This window comes from Scyliorhinus canicula, chromosome 6 (genome assembly GCF_902713615.1).
Source record: "Scyliorhinus canicula chromosome 6, sScyCan1.1, whole genome shotgun sequence".
Taxonomy (NCBI): Eukaryota; Metazoa; Chordata; class Chondrichthyes; order Carcharhiniformes; family Scyliorhinidae; genus Scyliorhinus; species Scyliorhinus canicula.
This window is the reverse complement of record NC_052151.1, coordinates 54,306,293-54,320,417: the sequence shown is the minus strand read 5'-3', so window position 1 is coordinate 54,320,417 and position 14,125 is coordinate 54,306,293. Positions and strand designations below refer to the sequence as shown.

General features: G+C 46.5%; 1 long non-coding RNA gene across 1 annotated transcript in view; it reads right to left on the bottom strand.

Annotated features, from left to right (window-relative positions):
* Positions 1–221: 221 nt before the first annotated feature.
* The window catches only part of LOC119967149, an 86,358-nt gene continuing 72,454 nt past the window's right edge, over positions 222–14,125 (bottom strand). Inside the window, exon 4 of the long non-coding RNA XR_005460927.1 lies at positions 222–944. This is a non-coding gene — a long non-coding RNA (uncharacterized LOC119967149). The remainder of the gene's footprint in view (positions 945–14,125) is intronic.

Below are 14,125 nucleotides of genomic sequence, written 5' to 3'. Positions count from 1 at the left end.
TTCCTCATCTCCACCCAAATCGATTCTGCATCCTGATCACCTGATCTAAGGTCATCTCTAACTATTGCACCAATGCCGCCTTTGATTAACAGTGCTACCCAGGGCGACATGTGGCGCGATGGTTAGCACTGGGACTATGGCGCTGAGGACCTCGGTTCGTATCCTGGCCCTGGGTCACAGTCCGTGTGGAGTTTGCACATTCTCCCCATGTCTGCGTGGGTTTCACCCCCACAACCCAAAGATGTGCGGGATTGGTGGATTGGCCACACTAAATTGCCCCTAAATTGGGAAAAAAAATAATTGGGTACTCTACATTAAAAAAAAAATAAAATAGGAATGAAATTAAGCTGACACATACGCATTTAAATATTGTTACGGTCAGATGAGAAGGGGTAAACTAGCTTCCTTCTTTTCCCATTCCTCAGTTGGCTGCAACAGGGTTTAAAAAAAACACATGCTTGCCAATTCAGAGAGTGTTTAACTATTTACATGTGGCTGTAGACACAGACAGACAGATTTCCTTGCAAGCTCTTAAAAGGAAATTAGAAAAGTATTTATTGTACTTAATACCCAATCCAAGTAAAAATAATAGAAATGCCCTGACTTTCATGCGCACATGGATTTCAGGGTTCACACACACACATAATTAGGTTTCAAAGATTCAGAGATTGATGACTTGGGTCCTTTCAGTCTGGGCTCGATGGGCCATCAGGATTGGTGTCAAGACAATTTAAAGAGGTGTTGATTGATGATCTATTTGTTCTTCTGGAAGCAGCTGCTGGGTTGATTCTTAAAACACTGCCTGCACTGTGTGGGTGGTTAAGCAGCAGGCAAGGCTCAAACCGGCAGGCTGGATGGTGAAAGAGAGAGAAAGAGTGCCTCACTCAGGGTCTTATTTCCTTGGTGTCTCTTCTGTTTCGGTTCCGTGACCTGGAGAAAAACAGCTTATTAAACAAAAAGAAGGGAGTTAGTTGACCTTGTCACACGAGCCCCTCTCATCAACTGATCAGTTACCCAAACATGGTCATCGCAGGTTGATTCCAGTTCCATAGTTCAGACATGGTTTGATTATGGCTCGATAGGTTCCTTTCTCAGCCAGAGTCCATTGTCCAAAGTGATTATGCCGAAGATTTGTTCCCCACCAAGAATTACAAAATGGACAACCTTTTATATGTCCATCCTTATTGAGCAATATTTTCTAGTGTTGCTCATGGTGAGTTGGAACAATTTGCAGCTATCAATATAGTGCAATGAGGTAGGTAAGTGATACTACGTGTACTTTGACATTTACAGAGATGGGACATTATATATTAAAGGCTTTTATTATTAGCGGATGTCCTGTCACACCACTCACAGTCAGTTGACAGATACACTGTTTAGCTCTCCACTGGGCCATGTATACAGTGGCCCTGTTACAAATCTTGTTCGGGCAACTAGAGGGATGTTAATTTGTTTCATAGCATTGAACCGGGCAACATGATTTTAGTTTACAAAAAGTTTACAAATATCTCTATGCAGTATATAAACACTTTCCCTGTATGCTTGTTCTGTTGCATTTCTCACAGAACTGTCACTGCTTAAAAAATTGAATTATTTTTCGGAGCACTGATGTGGAAACAGGTTTTTGGGTCTGTATGTGACTTAAAGAGTCAATATGATATTCTTGCATGCGACAATCTTTTTAAGTTCAGTAAAGTCTATGTTGCTTTACAGCTCAGTTCAGGCAACACAGAATGGAGCAAGGAAACATCAAGCTCGAAGGCCAAGGAGGGTCAGAGGTAAGTAGGAGTTAGGATAAAGTTTTAAGGGTCAGGGGTTATGTGGTTAGGTAATTACGAAATCAGGGGCTGCATTGCATAAGGGGATATGTGGGGCGTGAAGGTTCAAGGTGGTATTCTCAAGACTTGATAACTAGTAATGAGGATACAAAACAAAGGTGCAACAGAATTGGGAGGCCTTAAATTGCTTAGGCGGTAAGGGCTTAATGCCATGTGTATTGGTTACAGGACAATTAAGCGGCAACAATGGACAAAATGGCAGTGATAAAGATGAAAATTGGAGTAAAGAAATGGTGTGCGTTAGGACAGCATGGTGGCACAGTGGTTAGCACTGCTGCCTCGCGGCGCCGAGGTCCCAGGTTCGATCCGGCTCTGGGTCACTGTCTGTGTGGAGTTTGCACATTCTCCCCGTGTTTGTGTGGGTTTCGCCCCCACAACCCAAAGATGTGTAGGGTAGGTGGATTGCTAAATTGCCCCTTAATTGAAACAAAAAATGAATTGGGTACTCTAAATTTATTTTTGAAAAGGTTAATGGTTAAACAAAAGAAAAAGAAATGGTGCGTGGAAGTGGAAGACATGGCTAGGAAAGATGTGACAGCCAAAATGTTAACATACTGACAACAGTTCACATTGACCAAGCAACACACAACTATTGATACTATAAAAAAACTAAAACAGCATGACACAGTAAATAAGGCTAAAGTGTATAGGAGGTGGATATCATATGAAAGAGTTTTAGTATAGATAGCTATGCTATTTTAGGGTTAAGTTCTATACAATGTTTGTGAAATATAAATAAAGACCAGCAGGTGGAGCGCTGAATCACAGGAAAGATAAAAAAAAACAATGGCTTGAGGCAGGGGTCATGAATTGCGGAATTTTCCTGACCTAGCTGGAAACTAGAAAGCGCCAGAAAAAATGTAAATAAAATGTTGTTCTTGACATCAATTATGCATGAGTCCAGACCTAAAATATCTTTTTTTTAAAAAATTTTTTAGATTACCCAATTATTTTTTCTATTAAGGGGCAATTTAGCGTGCCCAATCCACCTGCTCTGCACATTTTTGGGTTGTGGGGGCGAAACCCACGCAGACACGGGGAGAATGTGCAAACTCCACACGGACAGTGACCCAGAGCCGGGATCGAACCTGGGACCTCAGCGCCGTGAGGCGGCTGTGCTAACCACTAGGCCACCATGCTGCCCTGACCTAAAATATCTAATGGTGGCAGTGGTTATTTTTTTTCTTTGCTAAACGTGGAATCACGAAACCTTGAAAAACAGAGAATAACTGGCCAGACACCAATCAGAAGAAAGTCTGGCAAAGACTTATGTTTGGAATCTCTCTGGGCAGTTTTCTGGGCAGGAGGTTGGCAGAAGCCCATGAGAATTGGCAAACCGACAATTTTCACTGTATGGCTTGAGTTTCTGCTGACCCACAATTATCAAGTGTGGTTGGACATATTCATGATAGAATCATCATAGAATCACTCCTGTGCAGAAGGAGGCCTTTCAGCCCATTGAGTCTGCACCAACCCTCTGAAACAGTACCCAGCTAGGCCCATGTGCCCACCCTATCCCCACTTAACCTTTTGCACACTAGGGGGCAATTTAGCATGGCCAATCCACCTAACCTGCACATCTTTGGACTGTGGGAGGAAACCGGAGCACCCGGAGGAAACTCACGCAGACTCAGGGAGAAAGTGCAAACTCCACACAGACAATTCACCCGAGGCCAGAATTGAACCCGGGTCCCTGGCACTGTGAGGCAGCAGTGCTAACTCACTGTGCCACCATGCCATCCATGGAGGTTTCACTACATGGGCCTGGATTAAGCCGAAGAGTCAGGACCAAACACAACCGCACCAATACTGGCTGCCTTGCAGCTGTATCATACTTCACCGAGCATTAATTAGCTGGAGGTGGGACTTCCACCCCTCAATCGGTAAGAAGTCTCACATCAGGGTTGCTGGCAAACTCTAGTTTTAGCAGTGCCAGAAGCTGCAGTGGTCAGGACTAGGACTGCAAGCAGCCCCCAAAGTCCAAATCCGAGATGTCCAGGACCAGGTAGGTTTTGGGGGTCTCAGGCTAGGGACTGTAACAGTGACCCAGTTGCGGGGGGGGGGGGGGGGGGGGGGGGGGGGTGGAACCTGGGAAAATGGGGTAGGGGTGATGGTGGAGAGACTGAGTGGGTTGGGGGGTGAAGGAACTTCCGTCAAGGCCAGACCTTGCAGAGGGGAGTAGTGGGGAGGGGGGAATGGAGCATGTTAAAAAGAAACTGCAGATGGAGGGAATCCCCACAACATCCCACTCGAGGCCTGAGCAGGGTTATGTTTCGAGCTTCCCCCCCCTCCCCTTAACTCTGCCTGTCAGCCTGAAAATTGAGGCTGGCTGGGAGACAGCCCTTAAATGGTCAATAATTGGCCACTTGGGGACCTTGCCCAACCCAACGTGAAATTTTAGAGAGGTCAGAGTGGGCGGGAACCCAGTGGGAAGGCCACATGAAAAATCTTATGGCCACCAACAACCCTCCCACCACCTTACAACTCCCCAATCCCACCTTCCACTCCCGCCGTGCTTCCCCCCCTTACAAATTCGCTGGTGGGGGAATGTAAAATTGTCTTGATCTCATGCAAAAATTCCTTCCCCACACTCCTGCCATGGGTCATCCAATTTGTTCATCTCATAGTGCACTATCTCCGTGATCGCATTGAATGGCAGAGCAGACTCGATGGGCTGTGTGGCCTACTTCTGGTCCTACATCTTATGGTCTCCCTTTGTCAGTGAATTGACTCTGTATTATCTGATTTTATCTATTCCATGTAATGGGAGGTGGGCGCCATTTGCTGGTCATCCCTAAATGCTCTGGAACTGAGGGCAGTTAAGAGCAAACAACATTGCTCTGGATTTCATCAAATGGACCAGCATTGTTTGGATGACAGAGTTTCCCCTTACCACCGACCAGGTAGGATTGGCAGAATTCCCTCCCGAAAGAAAGGGCATTGGTGAACTAGATGGGTTTTGACACCAGGTATCATAGAAGAACATAGAACACTACAGCGCAGTACGGGCCCTTCGGCCCTCGATGTTGCGCCGACCTGTGAAACCATCTGAAGCCTATCTGACCTACACTATTCCATTTTCATCCATATGTCTATCCAGTGACCACTTAAATACCCTTAAAGTTGGCGAGTCTACTACTATTGCAGGCAGGGCGTTCCACACCCCTACTACTCTCTGAGTAAAGAAACTGCCTCTGACATCTGTCCTATATCTCTCACCCCTCAATTTAAAGCTATGTCCCCTCGTGTTGGTCATCACCATCCGAGGAAAAAGACTCTCACTGTCCACCCTATCTAACCCTCTGACTATCTTATATGTCTCTATTAAGTCACCTCTCAGCCTTCTCCTCTCTAACGAAAACAACCTCAATTCCCTGAGCCTTTCCTCGTAAGACCTTCCCTCCATACCAGGCAACATCCTGGTAAATCTCCTCTGAACCCTTTCCAAAGCTTCCACATCCTTCCTATAATGTGGTGACCAGAACTGCACGCAGTACTCCAGGTGTGGCCGCACCAGAGTTATGTACAGCTGCAGCATGACCTTGTGGTTCCGAAACTCAATCCCCCTGCTTATAAAGGCTAGCACACCATATGCCTTCTTAACAGCCCTATTAACCTGGGTGGCAACTTTCAGGGATTTATGTACCTGGATGCCGAGATCTCTCTGTTCATCTACACTACCAAGAATCTTGCCATTAGCCCAGTACTCTGCATTCCTGTTACTCCTTCCAAAGTGAACCACCTCACACTTTTCCGCATTAAACTCCATCTGCCACCTCTCAGCCCAGCTCTGCAGCCTATCTATGTCCCTCTGTATCCTATAACATCCTTCAGCACTATCCACAACTCCACCAACCTTCGTGTCATCTGCAAATTTACTAACCCATCCGTCTACACCCTCTTCCAGGTCATTTATAAAAATCACAAACAGCAGTGGCCCCAAAACAGATCCTTGCGGTACACCACTAGTAACTGAACTCCAGGATGAACATTTGCCATCAACCACCACCCTCTGTCTTCTTTCAGCTAGCCAATTACTGATCCAAACCGCTAAATCACCTTCAATTCCATACTTCCTTATTTTCTGCAATAGCCTACCGTGGGGAACCTTATCAAACGCCTTACTGAAATCCATGTACACCACATCAACAGCTTTACCCTGATCCACCTGTTTGGTCACCTTCTCAAAAAACTCAATAAGGTTTGTGAGACATGACCTACCCTTCACAAAACCGTGTTGAGTATTGCTAATCAACTTGTTCTTTTCAAGATGATTATAAACCCTATCTCTTATAACCTTTTCCAACATTTTACCCACAACCGAAGTAAGGCTCACAGGTCTATAATTACCAGGGTTGTCGCTACTCCCCTTCTTGAACAAGGGGACAACATTTGCTATCCTCCAGTCTTCCGGCACTATTCCTGTCGACAAAGACGACATAAAGATCAAGGACAAAGGCTCAGCAATCTCCTCCCTGGCTTCCCAGAGAATCCTAGGATAAATCCCATCTGGCCCAGGGGACTTGTCTATTTTGACATTTTCTAAAATTGCTAACACCTCCTCCTTTTGAACCTCAATTCCATCTAGCCTGGTCGACTGAACCTGAGTGTTCTCCTCGACAACATTGTCTTTCTCCAGTGTAAACACTGACGAAAAATATCCATTTAATGCTTCCCCTATCTCCTCTGATTCCACACACAACTTTCCACTACTATCCTTGATTGGCCCTAATCTTACTCGAGTCATTCTTTTGTTCCTGATATACCTATAGAAAGCCTTAGGGTTTTCCTTGATCCTATCCGCCAACGACTTTTCGTGTCCTCTCCTCGCTCTTCTTAACTCTCCCTTTAGGTCCTTCCTGGCTAACTTGTAACTCTCAAGTGCCCTAACTGAGCCTTCATGTCTCATCCTAACATAAGCCTTCTTCTTCCTCTTGACAAGTGCTTCAACTTCCTTAGTAAACCACGGCTCCCTTGCTCGACAACTTCCTCCCTGACTGACAGGTACATACTTATCAAGGACACGCAGTAGCTGTTCCTTGAAAAAGCTCCACATTTCGATTGTACCCATCCCCTGCAGTTTCCTTCCCCATCCTATACCTCCTAAATCTTGCCGAATAGCATCATAATTGCCTTTCCCCCAGCTATAATTCTTGCCTTGCGGTATATACCTATCCCTGCCCATTGCTAAAGTAAACATAACCGAGTTGTGATCACTATCACCAAAGTGCTCACCTACATCTAAATCTAACACCTGGCCGGGTTCATTACCCAGTACCAAATCCAATGTGGCCTCGCCCCTTGTTGGCCTGTCTACATACTGTGTCAGAAAACCCTCCTGCACACACTGCACAAAAACTGACCCATCTATAGTACTCGAACTATAGTATTTCCAGTCAATATTTGGAAAGTTAAAGTCCCCCATAACAACTACCCTGTTACTCTCGCTCCTGTCAAGAATCATCTTTGCAATCCTTTCCTCTACATCTCTGGGACTATTCGGAGGTCTATAGACAACTCCCAACAGGGTGACCTCTCCTCTACTGTTCCTAACCTCGGCCCATACTGCCTCAGTAGACGAGTCCTCAAGCGTCCTTTCTACCGCCGTAATACTTTCCTTGATTAACAATGCCACACCCCCCCCTCTTTTACCATCTTCTCTGTTCTTACAGAAACATCTAAATCCTGGAACCTGCAACAACCATTCCTGTCCCTGCTCTACCCATGTCTCCGAAATCGCCACAACATCGAGATCCCAGGTACCAACCCATGCTGCAAGCTCACCCACCTTATTCCGGATGCTCCTGGCGTTGAAGTAGACACACTTCAAACCAGCGTCCTGCTTGCCGGTGCCCTCTTTCGAACTTTTAACCCTATCCCTGACCTCACTACTCTCAACATCCTGTACACTGGGTCTACAATTTAGGTTCCCATCCCCCCTGTATCGTGGTGGGATTTGGCATTAGCCTCAGGATTATTAGGCCGGTGACATTTGCACTACACCACCATCACCTTCATTGGGTGAGGGATATTTGGATTATTTACCTTTCACTCTTCGACCAACAGCCCAATTTATCAGGTACATTTTTATTTTAAGACTAATCACCAAAAGTGCTCAAAGAAAACAGAAAATACATTTCCCCCATGATTTTTCTCCTGGGTTGATCGCGCCAGCATCCTGGAGGCAAGTTTTTAATTGCTGGAGACCGCAGGGCAATCCTTAACGCTTAACAATTCCATGCAGCCCTTCCGGAACAGTTATATTGAGAGCTTGGGAATTCCTGAGTAAATTCTACTCCAGACTTTAAAAACAGAGAAATTGTTCCTTTTCACCCAACAGAGAAGTCTGATTTCAACAAGTCAGGAGGAGAGCCAAGATAAGGGCAGTGGTTAGCACTGGGACTGCGGCGCTGAGGACCCAGGTTCGAATCCCGGCACTGGGTCACTGCCCGTGTGGAGTTTGCACATTATCCCCATGTCTGCGTGGGTTTCACCCCCACAACCCAAAGATGTGCAGGTTAGGTGGATTGGCCACTCTTAATTGCCCCTTAATTGGAAAACAAAAATAATTGGCTACTCTAAAAAAAAATTTTTTTTAAACATCCTGTGGTTACCATTGATCAGAAACTGAACTGGTCTTGCCATACTAATACTGTGGCTATCAGGGCTGGTCAAAGGCTAGGAATCCTATGGCAAGTAACTCACCTCCTGACTCCCCCCCAAAGCCTGTCCACCATCTACAAGGCACCAGTCAGGAGTGTGATGGAATACTCACCACTTGCCTGGAGGAGTACATTGTCAACAACATTCAAGGCGCTTGACACCATCTAGTACAAAGCAAGAGCAGCAGATACCTGGGAACCCCACCACCTTGGAAGTTCCCCTCCAAGTCACTCACCACTCTGACATGGAAATCTGTCGCCAATCCTTCACTGTCACTGGGGCAACATCCTGGAACTCCCGCTCTGACAGCACAGTGGGAGTACCTACACCGCAAGGTTGGCAGTGTTTAGGGCAGCACGGTGGTGCAGTGGTTAGCACTGCAGTCTCACGGCGCCGAGGTCCCAGGTTCGATCCCGGCTCTGGGTCACTGCCCGTGTGGAGTTTGCACATTCTCCCCGTGTTTGCGTGGGTTTCGCCCCACAACCCAAAGATGTGCAAGCTAGGTGGATTGGACACACTAAATTGCCCCCTTAATTGGAAAAAAATGAATTGGGTTCTCTAAATTTATAAAAAAAAAAGGTTGGCAGCGTTTCAAGAAGGCATCTCACCACCATTTTCTGAATGGCAACTAGGGAAGGGCAATAAATACTGGCCTAACCAGCGACACCCGCATCCCATAAATTAATTTTAAAAAGCAATAATTCAAGCAAGACAGAAAAAATGCTATGGGACAACAAGTAACTAATCAGGTGGCAGTCGGTGAATGGAGCAAATATTAACCAGTCCTATTTTTAATGTTTTCCATGAGGTATGGGGAGAGAGCAGGAATAAGGTGTTAAGATAGAGGATGATCCATGGTAAGATTGAATGGTGGAGCAGGCTCAAGTGGTCGAATGGCCTCCTGCTCCTATTTTGTTTCTATAGTAATCAATGTGGTAGACAACAGTAAATTGAGAAGCACAATAGATAGATTATGTCATGGCAGGAGTGTCAAATATACGGCCTGTGAGCCGTCATATCACCATGTCGCCCGCCAAACAGTTCATAGAATGATTGAATTTACAGTGCAGAAGGAGGTCATTCGGCCCATCGAGTCTGCACAGGCCCTTGGAAAGAGCACGCCACATAAGCCCACACCTCCACCCTATCCCCATAACCCAACCTAACCTTTCTGGACACTAAGGGCAATTTAGCATGGCAATCCACCTAACCTGCACATCTTTGGCCTGTGGATTGGATTGGATTGGATTGGATTTGTTTATTGTCACGTGTACCGAGGTACAGTGAAAAGTATTTTTCTGCAAGCAGCTCAACAGATCATTCAGTACGTGGAAGAAAAGGGAATTAAACAAATTCAAGAAAATACAAGAAAATACATGAGAATACATAATAGGGCAACACAAGATATACAATGTAACTACATAAGCATTGGCATCGGTTGAAGCATACAGGGTGTAGTGTTAATGAGGTCAGTCAATAAGAGGGTCATTTAGGAGTCTGGTGACAGTGGGGAAGAAGCTGTTTTTGAGTCTGTTCATGCGTGTTCTCAGACTTCTGTATCTCCTGCCCGATGGAAGAAGTTGGAAAAGTGAGTAAGCCAGGTGGGAGGGATCCTTGATTATGCTGCCCGCTTTCCCCAGGCAGCGGGAGATGTAGATGGAGTCCATGGATGGGAGGCAGGTACGTGTGATGGACTGGGTGGTATTCACGACTCTCTGAAGTTCCTTGCGGACCTGGGCCGAGCAGTTGCCATACCAGGCTGTGATGCAGCCCAATAGGATGCTCTCTATAGTGCATCTGTAAAAGTTGGTAAGGGTTAATGTGGACATGCCAAATTTCCTTAGTTTCCTGAGGAAGTATAGGCGCTGTTGTGCTTTCTTGGTGATAGCGTCGACGTGAGTGGACCAGGACAGATTTTTGGTGATGTGCACCCCTAGGAATTTGAAACTGCTCACCATCTCCACCTCGGAGGAAACCAGAGCAGTGAATTGGACATTCTGAATTCTCCCTCTGTGTACCTGAACAGGCGCCGGAGTGTGGCGACTAGGGGATTTTCACAGTAACTTCATTGCAATGTTAATGTTAGCCTACTTGTGACACTAATAAAGATTATTATTAGATTATTACTTATATAAAAATGCCATCAGTGGAGCTCCAGTCTCATCAATTTAATCCATCCTAGCAACAGAAATTCCGATAAACATATACATGGACATGACCATACTTCATCAGTTAACCATCTGGACACTAAAATAACCATTTTCCTTGTGTGTAGGTGAATAGATTGTAGAAAGTCAAATTAGTATTTTACTATTTCAAATTTTAGAAATGGAGTCAAATTAAATAGACTTTATCATCATAAAAAATTGATTATAAGTTGACCAAATCACAAAATCTATTCTATTATACGTGCTTTTACTCGATGTGTATGCAACAAGCGTCGTCGTATTCTGCACATTTTATTCTAGGTTGGAAAAGTTACAAACTACTCAGGAATTGTAAAGCTGCGATTATTTATACAATTAATGCGTGTTGCTCCTTTAACAATCTCACAATGCTTACCTCTTTAGAGGTGGTGAGTGCTATTTTGTAGGAAGCGGTTGTGAGCTGAAGGTAATATAAGAAAAAGCCAGAGGCTGCTTCAGGGCTTTGTAAAGCTGCCATCAGTTACCAAGTCACCATATAGCAAATGGTCAGAAACCCGCTTTAATTCAGCTCCCCAAGCAGCAATCAAAGGGAAAATGTTGGAAACCAGCTTGATTTCATGTCAATTGTAAACCAGTTTAATAGTGCTGAGATTATACTGGAGTCAGTCAAATAGATAAAGAATTTACAAATTGGTAACAGCTTTAATGTATTCTCAGGGACAATGATTCATTGGACAGTCACCTCCCAGTGCTTGGGTCTGCACCCACTGGTCACAGAGTACAAATGGGAGACAGCATTAAGAACATCCGACATGCATGACAGAGGCTCTTGCAACCTGTCGCTCAACACTGTCTCCATGCCACTAACAATTTTGCACTCTATCTCTGGGGCAGCAGCAGGACAAAGCAGCCTACGAAAGGTGTGCTCTTGAATGCTTCCTGACTTCCCGAGCCATCTTGCAAGATCATGAGTGAAGCTTAAATTTACTGAGAAATAAAGTCCGGGGTTCTCCGATCCCACGTCAGAATCGCGGGGAGGGCGCGCGAATCCCGCCGCGCCGCTCCAACACTGGGCTGCCAATTCTCTGGCAACCGGACGTCGGCCGCCAGTCAGGGGCCATTGAAAGTGCCCCCCCCCCGGCAATTCTCCGCATACGACGGGGCGAGTGCCTACCGCGTTCCGCCAAGTCCCGCTGGCATCGTTTATGCACGGTCCTACCCGGCGGGACCTCGGTGTTCTGGCTGCGATCCTAGTGGGGGGGGGGGGGGGGGGGGGGGGGGGGGGGGAGGGGGGTGGGGGAGGTGCCGACTCCGGGTGGTGCCCCCATGGTGGCCAGGCCCACAATTGGGGGCAACCGATCAGCAGGCGGGCTCATTCCGAGGGGGGGGGGGCCTATGTTCCTCCATGCTGAGCCTCTGTAGGGCTCCCCCATGTTGCCCACGGCTAGCGTGGAGACGGCCATGGCGCGCATGTGCAAATCCTCACCCGTCATGGCCCGCCGGCTTTCGGCGCCGGAGCAGCGCACAGCACTCTGGTGCCGTACTAGCCCCCTAGGAAGGGCTGAATGTCTGGCCTTGGGGACCTGTTGACGCCAGCGTCGCTCGCGTCGGTTGTGACGCCGGCGTCAACACTTGGTTGGGATTTCGGAGAATATCTCGATGATAAATTTGCATGAGTTTGCATGTGTTGGGACCACAAATTTTAACTGTATTGGTTAACTACTTTGATGATGGAAGAGAGCCAGATATCCAGCTTTGCCAATGATACAAAGGTAGATGGAATAGCAAGTAGTGATTTTTCTTTTATTCTGTCATGGCATATGCGAATCACTGGCAATGCCAGTATTTGTTGCTCATCTAAAATGGCCCTTGAGAAGGTGGTGTTGACCGCCTTCTTAAACATGATGTGGAGATGCCGGCGTTGGACTGGGGTGACTGGGGTTGGACTTTAACCTGGTGTTGTAAGCCTTCTTAAACCACTGGAGTCCATCTTGTGCGGGTACTCCCATAGTACTGTTAGAGAGGGAATTCCAAGATTTTGATCCGGCAACAGTGGGGTGAATTCTCTGCCGGCAGGATTTCCCTTTCTGCTGGCAGTGCACCCCAGCCTGTGGGTTTCCCAGCAGCGTGGGGTGGCTATAATGGGAAATCCCACTGGCCGGCGGTGGGAATGGAGATTTCCGCTGCCAACAATGGCACCCCACTGAGAAACACGCATCTGTGGAGGTGGAGAATTGGCTCTAATGAAGAAAGGATGTGAGTGATTTGGAGGTGACCATATTTCCATGCATCTGCTGCCCTTTTCCTTCTAAATGGTGGGTTTGAACGGTGTGTCGGAGAAACCTTGGTGAGTTGTTTGCTGCAGTGAATCTTTTATCTGCGACACGCTGTTGTCACTGTCTTTCAGTGAAGGAAGGAGTGAATGTTAAGGTGGTGGATGGAGAGCTGATCAAGCTGGCCCCATTGTCCTGATCGTGTTCAATTTCTTCAACGTTGTTGGAGCCGCACTCATTTAATCAAGTGGAGAGTATTGCATCATAATCCTGACTTATGCATTGTAGATTGTGAACAGGCTTTGGGCAGTCAGGAATGAGTTGTACACCCCATCAATCTTCAGCAAAGTGATGGAAGGTGTCGTCTACAGTGCTGTGAAGCAGAACGTGCATAGCAATAAGTTGGTCATTGATGCTCAGTTTGGGTTCCATTAGGGCCACTCAGCTCCTGAACTCATTACAGCTTTGGTTGAAACATGGACAAACAAGCTCAATTCAAGAAGTGAGGTGAGGGCGACTGCCCTTGACATCAAAGCAGCATTTAGAACATAGAACATAGAACAGTACAGCACAGAACAGGCCCTTCGGCCCTCGATGTTGTGCCGAGCCATGATCACCCTACTCAAACTCACGTATCCACCCTATACCCGTAACCCAACGACCCCCCCCCTTAACCTTACTTGACTTGACTGAGTATGGCATCAAGGAACCCCAAGCAAAACTGAAGTCAATTGAAATTGAGGGTAAACCACTCCACTGGTTGGAGTTATACCTAACACAAAGGAAGATGGTTGTGGCTGTTGGAGGTCAAAACTCTCAATCCCAGAACATTGCTATATGCATTCCTCAGGGTGGTTTCCTAGTCCCAACCATCTTCAGCTGTTTCATTAATGATCTTCCCTCCATCATAAGGTCAGAAGTGGGGATGTTGTAGTTGATTCCACAATGTCCAGCACCATTCATGACTCCTTGGATATTGAAACAGTCCATATCCATATGCAGCAAGACTTGGAGAGTGTTCAGGCTTGGGCTGATAAGTGACAAGGAACACAAGTGCCAGGAAATGACTATCGGCTCCTTCGACAGCACATTCCAAACCTCCAACCTCTACGACACAGGAGGGCAAGGGCAGCAGATGCATGGGAATACCAACACCTGCAAGTTCCCCTCCAAGCCACATCCCATCCTGAATTGGAAATGTATC